Raw genomic sequence first — 17,597 nt, 5'->3', positions numbered from 1 at the left:
AATATAAAATTAAATTAAATTAAAATAATTAAAATAATATAAAATATAAATTAAAATAAAATAAAAATAATATAAAATAAATAAATAAAATAATAAATAATATAAAATAAATAAATAAAATAATAAATAATATAAAATAAATAATATAAAATGGAGAGAGAGAGAGAGAGAGGATCAGAAAGGAAAGGAGATAGAAGGGGGGAGGGAGAGAAAAAGAGATGGTGAGAGTGTTGGTATTTTGGTATGGTTTTATCATTGATGGCAACACCTACTAAAACTCTAGCACTTTGGAGAATCGGCAACATTCACTGGCAAGCAAGTGACTCATGAACAATCACCGGTATCTGGTACACCGACAAGATATAATGATCACCGACATTTGGAATGATATGGAAAACACTTGGTTATGTCGAAGACATTGTGTGAACACTTTGTTTTGGAGTTTTGTTTATTGGTACATTAGCATTCACATATTTGTTGTTACCGGCAAATAGGTCCAGGGTTACACCGATAGGTTTATCTTTTCCAGATCAGCATGACACGCTATGGAGATGATTAATTATTGTTGTAAATGCATTAAGACGACATTTTCAATCAATTATTGCATCAGATATTGTATTATTTGTAAAATGTTTTATTGTAATATCTTGTAAAGCCGACCTACTAAAATTGGTCTTAGGTTATGGTATAAATGTAAGATCTTATTTGTAAGATCAGATGTGGAATGCGAAAAAGGATTGTGTGAAGGTATATGCGAAAATAAGCAGAGCTATACATGTAGACATCATTTGAAGATTGAAGAAGGGTTTTTGTGAAGACAATCAGAACTACACCGGTACTGAATCCAACATATGAAGATGCTATTTTGTGCAGTACATTCTTATTGGATTTAACCATCCAACTGTAGTCAGTGTGACTACCATTTTGTGATTGAGCAGTGAGCTCTAGGCGCTTGGCCTTTCTGCATGTGCAGACCCCATTTATGTACACTTACTATCTGCAGTAGTATCATCTGATTGTGGGTAAGGTTTCCCACCGTGTTTTTTCCCCTTACAGGGTTTGCATGTACAAATATTGGTGTTATGTGTTGTGGATGATGTTGTCTTTATGTTTCATGCACTAGTCCTTACCGGCATAGCAATTAACTGTTATAACTGTCTACCAGCATATTGAACTAGTTTACCGGTATTAAGCATTAAGTTGGTTAAGTTGTTTTTGGTTTGAATTTATTAGACAATTGATTCACCCCCCCTCCTAGTTGTCTTTGGGACCTAACAATTGGTATCAGAGCTTAGTCCTCTTTTGCAAAAGTTTAACAGCTTGAGGAGATCCAATGTCTACTAACTATTTCAGGAAGGACAGTCCTAAACTTGATGGAACCAACTATGGCATATGGAAGATCGGAATGGAGACACATCTAAATTGCATTGTAAAAGCCATCTGGGATGTTACAAAGAATGGTTATACTGCTCCTACTTAGAGTCAGCCCACTCCACCCAACTTGACTAAAGATGAGGAAAATGATTACAAAGCAAGAGAAGCACTTTTGAGCGCATTATCAGATCAACAAATCATGGGACTATCAGATAGGTCTACTGCTAAAGCTATTTGAGATCATTTGGAAACATTGAATGAAGGAGATTCCATAGTCAAAATTGCAAAACTTGAAAGCTTCCGGATCAGGTATGAACATCTGAAAATGGAAGAAGATGAAAGGATTTCTACTTTTATGGAAAGAGTAAATGAGATTGTTTTGGGTATTAAATGTTGTGAAGGAACCTTAAATGAAGATAAAATTGTTTCAAAGTTTAAAGAGGATTACCACCAGCATATAAAATGAAAGTCATTGCTATAAATGAGTTAAGAACAATGCCTAATACATCAGTTACTAGGGATACATTAATTGGGAAACTTTCATCTTTTGAAATTGAAGAATTTGGTCTTGTTGCTACTATAAAGATAGATTTGGCCTTTAAAGCATCAACATCATCTACTCCATCATTTGACAAATCTAATTGGAAAGCCTTTTATGCAAGAGAACTTGAAGAAAGCAGGAAAGAAAATGAAGAACTTGAAGAACTTGAAGCACTATTTGCAAGGAAAGTGCCTAAAGGTCCAGTTGGAAGTAAGTATGAAGGTAAAGCACCCTTTAAATGTTTTAACTACAATAAGATTGGTCATATGGCTTCGAGATGCCCTGATAGACATGCTAGACTAAGAGAAGAAGCTAGAAGAACATACAAGCCTAACCTTGAATATCAGAGATACATATTTAAGAAGAATAAAGACAAATCTTGTTACATTGCTGATGAAGGTGTGACAGATGATTCTGATAAGGATCCAACAGACAATGAATGAGTTTTTTGTTGCTATAACAGAAGATCAACCGACACCTACTGCTCAACCAGTAGTTCAGTCCTTGGCAGCTAAAGTTGAAGTAAAGGATGAATGGATCATTGATTCAGGATGCTCACATCATATGACAGGAGACAAAGGTAAATTCTTGAACTTTCAAGAATACAATGGAGGCTTAGTGAGATTTGGAGATGACAAAGCCTGTTTAATCAAAGGTAAGGGTACAATATCTCTTGATGGTAACCATAACACTGACAATGTTTACTATGCTGAAGGATTAAAGCATAATCTTTTGAGTGTTGGTCAATTAGTTGAGAAAGGATTTCAGTTACAATTCAAAAATGGAAAATGCAAAATCATGAGTAGAACTAGTTTAGAAATTGCAACCAATAATTAGACTAGAGGTAATATCTTTCATTTGAATAACAGTGAAAAGACATGCTTAATTGCCCATATAGATGAAAGTTGGTTATGGCATAAGAGACTTTGTCATGTAAACTTTGATTGCATGGTGAAGATCAGTGCTACTAAGGCAGTTAGAGATTTACCTAAAATTGTCAAACCTCAGAATACAGTATGTAAGGAATGTTAATTTGGAAAACAAGTTAGAGCTAGTTTCAAAAGTATTCCAGAAAAATCCAGTAATGCTCTTGATTTAATTCACACTGATTTATGTGGTCCAGCTAGAACTAAAAGCTTACAAGGTGATAGATATTTCATGCTAATTATTGATGATTATTCTAGAATGTGTTGGGTTACTTTTCTCAGAGAAAAATCTGAAGCACTGGGAAAGTTCAAACTGTTCAAAGCAATGGTTAAAAATGAAACCGATAAGAAAATCAAATGTTTAAGATTAGATCAAGCTGGTGAATTTACATCTAAGGAATTTAATACATTCTGTGAACTGAATGAAATCAGAAGACAGCTATTAGCACCTCAGACACCACAACAGAATGGAGTTGTTGAAAAGAAAAACAGAACTATCTTGGATGTAGCAAGAAGTATGTTATCAGAAGCAAACCTACCACATGTATGTTGGAGAGAGGCAGTCAGTACAACGGTCTATACATTGAACAAAGTTCACATCAAAGGTGAAACTGGTAAGACCCCTCATGAACTATGGTTTGGTAATACTCCTACTCATAAGTATTTCAGAAGGAAGGAGTTGATTACAATGAAACCTTTGCACTGATAGCTAGAATTGAGGCAGTCAGATTATTTTTGGCTTTTGCAGCACACAAGAACTACAAAGTTTATCAAATAGATATTAAATGTGCATTTTAGAATGGAGATCTTGAAGAAGAAGTCTACATTGAACAACCTAATGGATTTTTTTTGACAGATGACAATGATATGGTTTGCAGGTTAAGAAAAGCTTTGTATGGATTGAAACAAGCTCCAAGAGCTTGGTATGCAAGATTGGATAAGTATCTTTTAAAGATTGGTTTTACTAAAGGAAATGCAGAGAGTAATTTATATTATAAAGTAAGTAATGATGACATCTTGATTATAGAAGTATTTGTTGATGATATAATCTTTGGAGGAGAAGATGGATTATGTAAAGAATTTTCTATTAAAATGCAGCAAGAATTTGAAGTGTCTATGATTGGAGAAATAAAATTCTTTTTAGGATTGCAGATTTCATAGACTGATAAAGGTATATTCTTGAGTCAATCCAAATACTTAAAAGAGTTACTAAAGTAATTTGGGATGGAGAACTCTAAACCGGTAAGCACACCTATGACAACAAATGACAAATTATCACTAAGGGATGAATCTACACCAGTTAATCCAACTAGATACAAATCTATGATAGGAGGTTTACTGTATTTGACACAAACCAGACCTGATATTATGAATGCAGTATGTATTGTTTCAAGATTTCAACTTAATCCTAGAGAAAATCATGAATCAACAGTAAAAAGGATTTTCCGGTACTTACAAGGCACTCTAAATCTTGGATTATGGTACCCCAGAGATGAAAACTTTGAATTATGTGCATACACATATGCAAATTGGGCAGGAGATGTGGATGATAGAAAAAGCACCATCGACGGAGCATTCTTTCTTGGAAACAGATTAGTTTCTTGGTTGAGTAAGAAACAAAGTTGTACATCTTTATCAACAGTAGAATTAGAATATGTTGCAGCAGCAACTAACTGTACACAGGTGCTATGGCTTAAGCAAAGGAGATAAAACTGGTTTATGTGAATACTAAAGAGCAGATTGTGGATATTTTCACTAAACCTCTGCCTAAGGAGACTTTTGAATATCTCAAAGATCAGCTTGGAGTCATACCACCACCGGTAGAGACTTAGATAGTTGATGATTGTCATCAACCGATAGAATTAACAGAGAAATCTTTTTTCCGGCTTTGATGGGAAGCTACTTCTCAGGGGGAGTAGTTGGTATATTGAATTGATTGGTATTTTGTATACGAACTTGGTTTTATTGTAACTTTGGCATTTGATGTCAAAGGGGGAGAGATTGGTATGGATAAACTTTGAAAAACACAAGGAAAACACATGTTGCTCCCAGGGGGAGAGATTGTTGTTTGGGAGAGATTATTACTCTCTGTATATGTATTTTGATTTCTGGTTATGATCTCTTTTTGGAGATTGTTGGTTTTTGGTATTTGGCATTTCTGTTTTGGCACTTTGATGGTTTTTCCATCTTGTGTTGCCATCAATGCCAAAGGGGGAGATTGTTGGTATTCTGGTATGGTTTTGTCATTGATGTCAACACCTACTAAAACACTAGCACTTTGGAGAATCAACAACATTCACTGGCAAGCAAGTGACTCATGCACAGTCACCAGTATCTGGTACACCGGCAAGATATAATGATCACCAACACTTGGAATGATATGGAAAACACTTGGTTATGTCAAAGACATTGTGTGAACACTTTGTTTTGGAGTTTTGTTTATTGGTACGTTAGCATTCACACATTTGTTGTTACCGACAAATAGGTCTAGGGTTACACCGGCAGGTTTATCTTTTCCAGATCAACATGGCACGCTATGGAGATGATTAATTATTGTTGTAAATGCATTAAGCCGACATGTTCAATCAGTTATTGCATCGGATATTGTATTGTTTGTAAAATGTTTTATTGTAATATCTGTTAGGTCTCGGAGACAACTGAGAGGGGGGGGGGGGTGAATCAGTTCTCTAATAAATTCAAACCAAAAACTAATTAACCAACTTAATGCTTAATACCGATAAACCAGTTAAGTATGCCGGTAGACAGTGTTAATAGTAAATTGTTATACTGGTAAGGATTAATGCATGAAACATAAACATAAAGTCATCCACAACACATAACACCAGTATTTGTACGTGGAAACCCTGTAAGGGGAAAAACCACGATTGGAAACCTTACCCACAATCAGATAATACTACTGTAGATAGTAAGTGTACATAATGGGGTCTGCACATGCAGAAAGGCCAACAGCCTAGAGCTCACTGCTCAATCACAAAATGGGAGTCACATTGACTACAGTTGGATGGTTAAATCCAATAAGAATGTACTACACAAAATAGCATCTTCATATGCTAGATTTAGTACCGGTGTAATGCTAATATGCTTATACAAAAGCCTAACTTCACCTTCAAATGATGTCTTCGTGTATACCTTTGCTTGATCTTGCATATACCTTCACTCAATTCTTTTTCGCATTCCACACTTGATCTTACAAATAAGATCTTACATATATATCATACCCTAAGACTAATTTTAGTAGGTCGGCTCTACAAGATATTACAATAAAATCATTTTACAAACAATATAATATATGATGCAATAACCGATTAAACATGTTGGCTTAATGCATTTACATCAATAATAAATCATCTCCATATCATGCCATGCTGATCTGGAAAAGATAAACCTGCCGGTGTAACCCTAGATAACCTGGACCTATTTGCCGATAAAAGCAAACATGCAAATATGAATATACCAATGATTAATTATTCAAAGCAAAGTGTCCACATGATGTCTTCGACATTACCAAGTGTCTTCCATATCATTCCAAGTGCCGGTGAACATTATATCCTGCCGGTGAACCATATACCAGTAACTGTGCAATAGTTACTTGCTTGCCGGTGAATGTTGCTAGATCTTCAAAGTGCTTGTTTTCAGTAGGTATTGACATCAATGACAAAACCATACTAAAATACCAACAATCTCCCCTTTGGCATTGATGGCAACACAAGATGGAAAAACCATCAAAATGCCAAAACAGAAATGCCAAATATCAAAAACCAATCAATCTCCCTTAAACAACAATTTCTCCCCCTGGGAGGAATATGTGTTTATCCAAAGATTAATACCAATCATTCTTCAAAAGATAATGTGTTTTTCCATAGATATCTCTCCCCCTTTGACATCAAATGCCAAAGCTACAAAATTCAATTTCATACAAAATACCAACTACTCCCCCTGAGAAGTAGCTTCCTCATCAAAGACCGGAATAAAAGATTTGTCTTTTAATTATGCCGGTTGATGACAATCATCAACTGTCTAAGTCTCTACCGGTGGTGGTATGACTCCAAGCTGATCTCTTAGATATTCAAAGCTCTCCTTAGGCAAAGGTTTTGTAAAAATATCTGCAAGCTGTTCTTTAGTATTCACATAAACCAGTTTTATCTCCTTTTCTTCAACTTTTTCCCTTAGAAAATTTAGTTTGATAGAAACATGTTTAGTTTTAGAATGTAATACTGGATTCTTAGATATATCAATTGCTGCAGTGTTATCACAGTAGATAGTAATAGGTTCCTTGCATTTTACCTTAATGTCTTTCAACATTTTCTTAAGCCATAATACATGTGTACAGTTAGTTGCTGCTGCAACATATTCTGATTCTGTTGTTGATAAAGATGTACAACTCTGTTTCTTACTCAACCAAGAAACTAATCTCTTTGCAAGAAAGAATGCTCCTCCAGTGGTGCTCTTTCTATCATCTACATCTCCTACCCAATTTGCATCTGTGTATGCACATAGGTCAAAATTTTCATCTTTAGGATAGCATAATCCAAGATTTGATGTGCCTTGTAAGCACCAGAAAATCCTTTTTACTGCTAATTCATGATTTTCCCTAGGATTAATTTGAAATCTAGAAACAATACATACTACATTCATAATATCAGGCCTGGTTTGTGTTAAATACAGTAAACCTCCTATCATATATTTGTATCTAGTTGGATTAACAGGTGTAGATTCATCCCTTTGAGATAATTTATCATTTGTAGTCATAGGTGTGCTTACCGGTTTAGAGTTCTCCATCCCAAATTTCTTTAGTAATTCTTTCAAGTACTTGGATTGACTAAAAAATATACCTTTATCAGTCTGAGAAATCTGCAAACCTAAAAAGAATTTTATTTCTCCAATCATAGATATTTCAAATTCTTGCTGCATTTTAATAGAAAATTCCTTACATAATCCATCTTCTCCTCCAAAGATTATATCATCAACAAATACTTCAATAATCAAGATGTCATCATTAGTTATTTTGTAATATAAATTGCTATCTGCATTTCCTTTAGTAAAACCAATCTTCAAAAGATATTTATCCAACCTTGCATACCAAGCTCTTGGGGCTTGTTTCAATCCATACAGAGCTTTTCTTAACCTACAAACCATATCATTGTCATCTGTCAAAGAAAATCCATCAGGTTGTTTAATATATAATTCTTCTTCAAGATCTCCATTCAAAAATGCACATTTAATATCCATTTGATAAACTTTGTAGTCCTTGTGAGCTGCAAAAGCCAAGAATAATCTAACTGCCTCAATTCTGGCTACCGGTGCAAAGGTTTCATTGTAATCAACTCCTTCTTTATGAGAATATCCCTTACACACTAGTCTTGTTTTATTTCTGACAACCTTGCCATCTTCATTAAGTTTGTTTCTAAATACCCATTTGGTTCCAATTACATTTTTATCTTTAGGCTGGGGAACTAATGTCCAAGTATTATTTTTCTCAATTTGTCCTAATTCTTCTTCCATAGCTTTAATCCAAAATTTATCTTCACATGCCTCATTGATAGATGATGGTTCAATTTGAGAAATAAGACATACCTCTTCATTTGCCAATCTTCCTCTTGTCATAACTCCTTTAAATTTGTTTCCAATTATCTGATCTTTAGAATGATTCAATCTTACATACCGGGGTGTCCTAGTTTGTTGTTGTTCTTCAATTAATGTGGAATCTTCTGATGATACTGGGGTAACTGGATCTTCATTCTGTACTGGTGGATTTAGTGTAGGTTCATTTGTCACAATTTTTGTTGCCGATTCAGAGTCTATATACCTTGAAGTTCCTCTGAATTGTTCATCAATCTTTACATTTGTACTCTCAACAATTTTCTGCAATCTCTTATTAAAACATCTATATGCCTTGCTCCTAGATGAATAACCAAGAAATATTCCTTCATCACTTCTAGGATCAAATTTTCCAACATACTCATCTCTTCTAAAGTAACATTTGCTTCCAAAAAATCTGAAATACTTATGAGTAGGAGTATTACCAAACCATAGTTCATGAGGGGTCTTACCGGTTTCACCTTTGATGTGAATTTTGTTGAATGTATAGACAGCAGTGCTAACTGCCTCTCTCCAATACACATGTGGTAGATTTTCTTCTGATAGCATACTTCTTGTTGCATCCAAGATAGTTCTATTTTTCCTTTCAACAACTCCATTCTACTGTGGTGTCCAAGGTGTTGATAACTATCTTCTGATTCCATTCACTTCATAGAATGTATTAAAGTCCTTAGATGTGAATTCTCCTCCTTGATTTGATCTTAAACATTTGATTTTCTTACTGGTTTCATTTTCAACCATTGCTTTGAATAGTTTGAACTTTCCAAGTGCTTCTAATTTCTCTCTGAGAAAAGTAACCCAACACATTCTAGAATAATCATCAATAATTAGCATGAAATATCTATCACCTTGTAAGCTTCTAGTTCTAGCTGGACCACATAAATCAGTGTGAATTAAATCAAGAGCATTATTGGATTTTTCTGGAATACTTTTGAAACTAGCTCTAACTTGTTTTCCAAATTGACATTCCTTACAAATTGTATTCTAAGGTTTCACAATTTTAGGTAGATCTCTAACTACCTTAGAAGTACTGATTTTTACCATGCAATCAAAGTTTACATGACATGGTCTCTTATGCCATAACCAACTTTCATCTATATTTGCAATTAAGCATGCCTTTTCACTATTATTCAAATGAAAGTTATTGCCTGTAGTCTGATTATCGGTTGCAATTTCCAAACCAGTTCTATTCATGATTTTGCATTTTCCATTTTTAAATTGTAACTGAAATCCCTTCTCAACTAATTGACCAACACTTAAAAGATTATGCTTTAATCCTTCAACATAGTAGACATTGTCAGTGTTATGCTTACCATCAAGAGATATTGAACCCTTACCTTTGATTGAATAGGCTTTGTCATCTCCAAATCTTACTAAACCTTCATTGTATTCTTGAAAGTTTAAGAATTTACCTTTGTCTCCTGTCATATGATGTGAGCATCCTGAATCAATGATCCATTCATCCTTTGCTTCAACTTTAGCTGCTAGGGCTTGTTCTACCAGTTGAGCAGTAGATGTCGGTTGATCTTCTGTTATAGCAACAAAAACCCATCCATTGTCTGCTGGATCCTCATCAGAATCATCAGTCACACCTTCATCAGCAATGTAACAAGATTTGTCTTTGTTCTTCTTAAATCTGTATCTCTGATATTCAGGATTAGGCTTGTATGTTCTTCTAGCTTATTCTCTTAGTCTAGCATGTCTATCAGGGCATCTTGAAGCCATATGACCAATCTTATTGTAGTTAAAACATTTAAAGGATGCTTTACCTTCATACTTACTTCCAATTGGACCTTTTGGCATTTTCTTTGCAAATAGTGCTTCAATTTCTTCAAGCTCTTCATTCTCCTTTCTGGATTCTTCAAGTTCTCTTGCATAAAAGGCTCTCCAGTCTGATTTGTCAAATGATGGAGTAGATGATGTTGATGCTTTAAAGGCCAAATCAGTTTTTATAGTAGCAACAGGACCAAATTCCTCAATTTCAAAAGTTGAAAGTTTTCCAATCAATGTATCCCTAGTTACTGATGTATTAGGCATTGTTCTCAACTCATTTATAGCACTAACCTTCATTTTATATGACGGTGACAAACCTCTTAAGATTTTTGAAATAATTTCATCCTCACTCAAAGTTCCTCCACAACATTTAATACCCAAAACAATTTCATTTACTCTTTCCATAAAAGCAGAAATCCTTTCATCTTCTTCCACTTTCAGATGTTCATACCTGACTCGGAAGCTTTCAAGTTTTGCAATTTTGGCTGTGGAATCTCCTTCATTCAGTGTTTCCAAATGATCCCAAATAGCTTTAGTAGTAGAGCTATCTGATAATCCCAAGATTTTTTGATCTGATAATGCGCTCAAAAGTGCTTCTCTTGCTTTGCAATCATTCTCTTCATCTTTAGATAAGGTAGTTGGAGTAGTCTGACTAGCTACAACAACAGTATAACCATTCTTAGTAACTTCCCAGATGTCTTTACCAATGCATTTCAGATGTGTCTCCATTCTGATCTTCCATATCCCATAGTTGGTTCCATCAAGTTTAGGACTGTCCTTACTGAAATAATTAGTAGACATTGGATCTCCTCAAGTTGTTAAACTTCTACGAAAGAGAACTTGGCTCTGATACCAATTGTTAAATCCTGGAGACAACTGAGAGGGGGGGGGGTGAATCAGTTGTCTAATAAATTCAAACCAAAAACTAATTAACTAGCTTAATGCTTAATACCGGTAAACCAGTTAAGTATGCTGGTAGACAGTGTTAACAATAAATTGCTATACCGGCAAGGATTAATCCATGAAACATAAACATAAAGTCATCCACAACACATAACACCAATATTTGTACGTGGAAATTCTGTAAGGGGAAAAACCACGGTGGGAAACCTTACCCACAATCAGATGATACTACTGTAGATAGTAAGTGTACATAATGGGGTATGCACATGCAGAAAGGCCAACAGCCTAGAGCTCACTGCTCAATCACAAAATGGGAGTCACACTGACTACAGTTGGATGGTTAAATCCAATAAGAATGTACTACACAAAATAGCATCTTCATATGCTAGATTCAGTACCAGTGTAATGCTTATATGCTTATACAAAAACCTAACTTCACCTTCAAATGATGTCTTTGTGTATACCTCTTCTTGATCTTGCATATACCTTCACTCAATTCTTTTTCGCATTCCACACTTGATCTTACAAATAAGATCTTACATGTATATCATACCCTAAGACCAATTTTAGTAGGTCGGCTCTACAAGATATTACAATAAAATCATTTTACAAACAATATAATATCCGATGCAATAACCGATTAAACATTTCATCTTAATGCATTTACATCAATAATAAATCATCTCCATAGTGTGCCATGCTGATCTGGAAAAGATAAACCTGTCGGTGTAACCCTAGATAACCTGGACCTATTTGCCAGTAAAAGCAAATATGCAAATATGAATATACCAATGATTAATTCTTCAAAAAAAAGTGTCCACACGATGTCTTCGACATTACCAAGTGTCTTCCATATCATTCCAGGTGCTGGTGAACATTATATCCTGCCGGTGAACCATATACCAGTAATTGTGCAATAGTTACTTACTTGCCAGTGAATGCTGCTAGATCTTCAAAGTACTTGTTTTCAGTAGGTGTTGACATCAATGACAAAACCATACCAAAATACCAACAATATCTTGTAGAGCCGACCCACTAAAATTCGTCTTAGGTTATGGTATAAATGTAAGATCTTATTTGTAAGATCAGATGTGGAATGCGAAAAAGAATTGTGTGAAGGTATATGCAAGAATAAGCAGAGCTATACACGTAGACATCATTTGAAGATTGAAGAAGGGTTTTTGTGAAGACAATCAGAACTACACCGGTACTGAATCTAGCATATGAAGATGCTATTTTGTGCAGTACATTCTTATTGGATTTAACCATCCAACTGTAGTCAGTGTGACTCCCATTTTGTGATTGAGAAGTGAGCTCTAGGCGCTTGGCCTTTCTACATGTGCAGACCCCATTTATGTACACTTACTATCTGTAGTAGTATCATCTGATTGTGGGTAAGGTTTCCCACCGTGGTTTTTCCCCTTACAAGGTTTCCATGTACAAATATTGGTGTTATGTGTTGTGAATGACTTTGTCTTTATGTTTCATGCACTAATCCCTACCAGTATAGCAATTAACTGTTAAAACTGTCTACCGACATATTGAACTAGTTTATCGGTATTAAGCATTAAGTTGGTTAAGTTGTTTTTGGTTTGAATTTATTAGACAATTGATTCACCTCGCCCTCTCAATTGTCTCCGGGATCTAACAGAGAGAGAGGGAGAGGGATGGTAAGGGGAGTGAGGGAGAGGGAGATAGAGAGAAAGAGTGGGGAGAGAGAGAGAGAGAGAGAGAGAGAGAGAGAGAGAGAGAGAGAGAGAGAGAGAGAGAGAGAGAGAGAGAGAGGATGGTAAAGGAAGGGAGAGAGAGAGAGAGAGAGAGAGAGAGAGAGAGAGAGAGAGAGAGAGAGATGGTAAGGGGAGTGAGGGAGAGGGAGATAGAGAGAAAGAGTGGGGAGAGGGAGAGAGAGAGGGAGAGAGAGAGAGGTGGTGAGGGAGGGAAGGAGGAGGAGGGAGAGAGAGCGGATGGGAAAGGAAGAGAGAGAGAGAGAGAGAGAGAGAGAGAGAGAGAGAGAGAGAGAGAGAGAGATGGGGTATGGAGGAAGGGAGAGAGGGGGAGGGCAAGTGCAAGGTAATGAGTCACAAATTCGCGGAAGTCCGTGCGTTGGAAAACACGCTCTTATAAACGGGGGCCCGTTTTCAAAAAACGGGGGCCCGTTTATGCTTCGGGCTCTCGAGCCGAAAGGTAACGGGGGTTCAAAGTAAAAATAAATGGGCCTCTGTTTTGTTCTAAAATAGGGGCCCTCTTTTAAACAAAATGGGGGCCCATTTCTAAAAAATGGGCCCCCATTTCTAAATCGCATTTTTCCTTTTTTTTCCACAAGCTGCCCTTGTTTGAAAACGGGGGCCCGTTTTGTGGAAGTTGATTCCACAACCTGCCACTTGGCTCGGGATTAGGCCTAAGATAGGCCTGGGATGGCCACACCTGAGACATGGACCTGCAAATTCAAATCTCTATGAATGAAAGCACAAATACGAACTTCTGAAATAATTTACATGCCTCTAATCAGATAATTTTTATACAAAATTAAAACCCATTTCAAATTATACTGTCTAGATTTTAAATATGTAAATTTATTTAAAAATTGATTATTTTAACTATATTTCATTTAATTTATACTAAATCGGGTCCATAAATTTGAAATATTAACTAATTTTGTTAATTTAATAACTTTTTAATTATAAAGAATTTTGGAAAAAAAATTATATGTCATCAATCTACACAAAATTCTTTTGTATTTAAAAAAGAAAAAAATCAAAAAATGTTAAGTTTACATCAAATTATGTGGGTCGTACACGTCAAATTTTTAAAAAGATAATTACAGCCATTAAAAAATTAATTCAAAAAAAATATTAGAAAAAAAATAACTGAAAAATATGCTCATCAATCTTCAGTGTGTTAGAAACCATTTCCCAAAACGGTTTGAGAAAATAATTTTAATTGTGTCAAAAAGTGTGGGCCGTACACATGCATGGTATGGTCTTGAAATAGACATTTTTAAAACATAGTTTTCAGAACTCCATTCAAACAGTTATTTTTTATTATGTGGGTATTAAAACAAATTACATATTTTGAAAGTACACTCAGAGGGCTATCTTTTATATTCCTAACTTTTTCCAAGATTCAATCTCTAAGTGTTTCAAAATTTAAGCTCAAATGAGACAAAATCTGAAAATCAGGAAAAACACTTCCACTTTTTGACCAAAAAGTGGACTCATCTTCTTGCACTGACCCGGGAGCATACTGGTAATATTATTGTCATCCTTGAACTTGATGCTTTCTCTCAGGGGATGATCTGAACTTATTTTTGTAAGCAGTATTGGCACTTCTTTTTATATTGTAATAATGGTACATCTTGCCCCTCAAGAAACCATATGACCCCTTAGGACACCATATGACCCCTTAAGACACCATTAGACCCCTTAGGACACCATACAACGCCTTAGGATATTGTAGGTCCTACTTGGGGTTGTATGGTGTGCTAAGGGATCTTATGGTGTCGTTAGGGTTAATTTGGGGTCCTAAGGGGTCACATGATGTCGTTAGGGGTCACGTGGGGTTCTAATTGGGCCATGGATGTGTTACAACACCATATGACCATTTAGGATATCATACATGGTCCTAAGGGGTCTAATGGGTCTACACATGTGTTAGAACACCATATGACCCCTTAGGACATCATACAACCCCTTAAGATATCATATGGTCATAAGGGGTCATGTTGTGTGATAAGGGGTCATATGGTGTCATTAAGGGCCTTGGGGGTTGTAATGGGGGCACACGTGTTAGAACACCATATGACCCCTTAGGACACCATTCGACCCCTTAGGACATCATATGTTCCTAAGGGGTCATGTGGTATGCTAAGGGGTCATATGGTGTCGTTAGGGCTCTTGTGGGGTCCTAATGCGTATGCACATGTGTTAGAACAACATATGACCGTTTAGGACACCATACGATCCCTTATGACATCATATGGTCCTAAGGGTTCATGTGGTGTGCTAAGGGGTCATATGGTGTCATTAGGGGTCATGTGGAGTCCTAATGGTGCCACACATGTGTTACAACACCGTATGACCCACTAGGATACCATATGACCCCTTAGGGCATCATATGCTCCTAAGGGGTCATATGGTATCCTAGTGGGTCATATGGTGTCATTAGGGGTCACGTGGGGTCCTAACTAGGCCATGAATGTGTTACAACACCATATGACCCCTTAGGATATCATACATGGTCCTAAGGGGTCATATGGTGTCATTGGGGGTTATGTGGGGTCCTAATGGGGCCGCACATGTGTTAGAACATCGTATGACCCCTTAGGACATCATACAACCCCTTAAGATATCATATGGTCCTAAGGGGTCATGTCATGTGCTAAGGGGTCATATGGTGTCGTTATGGGTCTGTGGGGTCCTAATGGGGCCACACGTGTTAGAACACCATATGACTCCTTAGGACACCATACGACCCCTTAGGACACAATATGGTCCTAAGGGGTCATGTGGTATGCTAAGGGGTCATATAGTGTCATTAGGGGTCTTGTGGGGTCCTTATGGGTCTGCACATGTGTTAGAACACCATATGATCCCTTAGGACACCATACGACCCCTTAGGACATCATATGGTCCCAAGGGGTCATGTGGTGTGTTAAGGGGTCATATGGTGTCGTTAGGGGTCATGTGGAGTCCTAATGGTACCACACATGTGTTATAACATCACATGACCTACTAGGACACCATATGACCCCTTAGGAAATCATATGCTCCTAAGGGGTCATGTGGTGTGCTATGGGGTCACATGGTGTCGTTAGGGGTCACATGGGGTCCTAATTGGGCCACACATGTTTTACAACACCATATGACCCCTTACGACACCATATGACCCTTTAGGATTGGGGGTCATGTCGGGTCTTAATGGGACCGTACATGTGTTAGAACATCATATGACCCCTTAGGACATCATATAGTCTTAAGAGGTCATTTGGTGTGCTAAGAGACCTTATATGATGTCATTAGGGGCTATGTGGGGTCCTAAGGGGAAGAGAGAGAGATTTAAAGAGGGTAGAAATACAATGTACTAAGATATTGAGAGATTATATATGCATATATTTTACATACATATATGTATGCATACACATACCCATTTTTTAATTTTTTTTGACACACACACATATTATATACATATGTATATATACACACACATATATATACATATATATGTATATATATATGTATATCTATATATGTATTTATATATATATATATGTATATGTATATACATATATACATATACTTATATATAGACACACACATATATAGATATATAGATATATAATACACACACGCACACACACACACACACACACACACACAGACATATATATATGTATTTATTTCTATATATTAGGATGTCTTTATGTTGACATAACCTGTATGGGTTTTGTTCTCTACAAAACGCGTATGGGTTTTATTCTCTCTAAACCTCGTATGCACTATTAGTAAAACAAAACACGTACGCATTTAGTGCATTTAGGCTTGTGATTAGGCTTGGATGACAAGGCTGAGGGTTGGAAGTTTGATTTCCCTCCATTTCCCTCCTTTTTGACGTGTTTTGTTTTATCAAATTGGTTTCTCGATTTTGTTATCATCAGGTTTACATCTCATCAATTGGTTATTTCTAAAATTGCCACCATATTTTCACCCATCTTCTGATTTTTTTAACCATATAATTTTTTTTAAAATTTTGAACAACATTAACATATTAATCTTGAATTTCTTTTACCAGTGTCTCCATAGTTCTCAGAGACATATGTGTACTTTTGATCTACTTATCCAAAATTTTAAAAAATTATATATTATTGTCGTGCACTTGATTCTTTACACTTCAAAAAAAAAAAATTGCATTTTTGATTATTTTGGTGCAAGTTATGATTCGCGCACAAATAGGTGCCTGATTTTTAGGATGTGCCCATTTCGAAAAAATCATAAAAAAAAATACTCAACAAAAAATTACAAATAAATACACAACTTCTAGTTCTCACTCTTAGCTATCTTTCTACCAAAGGATTTATCAAAATACTAAATATAACTATGACTTTTTTGATGCGCACGCTAGACACTATGTTATTTTTTTTAGAAAAAATCAGGAATTGTTTTTCGTGTGCGAAGGATTTGACCCCTTAATCTTATCCAATTTTTAAAAAAATTAGTAGTTTGGAAACTAGATTAAGATTACTAAGATCTTTGTTCTTTGAGTATCTTCATATTTTGAGTGGATGTCTCTCAAATTTCTCCTCCAATTTCAGGTTTAGTTGAAGTCAGAAAAAAGTGTCCACTTATACCCTTTTTTGCACACCATCTTGGTGCACTTACCCTTCAGTGATTTTCTTTAACACAAAAAAAAATACAAAAGAGGATTGCAAATCTCTTGGGCTTCCAGATCACATCCTTTCCGGTCAA

Source organism: Cryptomeria japonica, chromosome 1 (assembly GCF_030272615.1).
Source record: "Cryptomeria japonica chromosome 1, Sugi_1.0, whole genome shotgun sequence".
Lineage (NCBI taxonomy): Eukaryota > Viridiplantae > Streptophyta > Pinopsida > Cupressales > Cupressaceae > Cryptomeria > Cryptomeria japonica.
Note: the sequence above shows the minus strand (reverse complement) of the source record.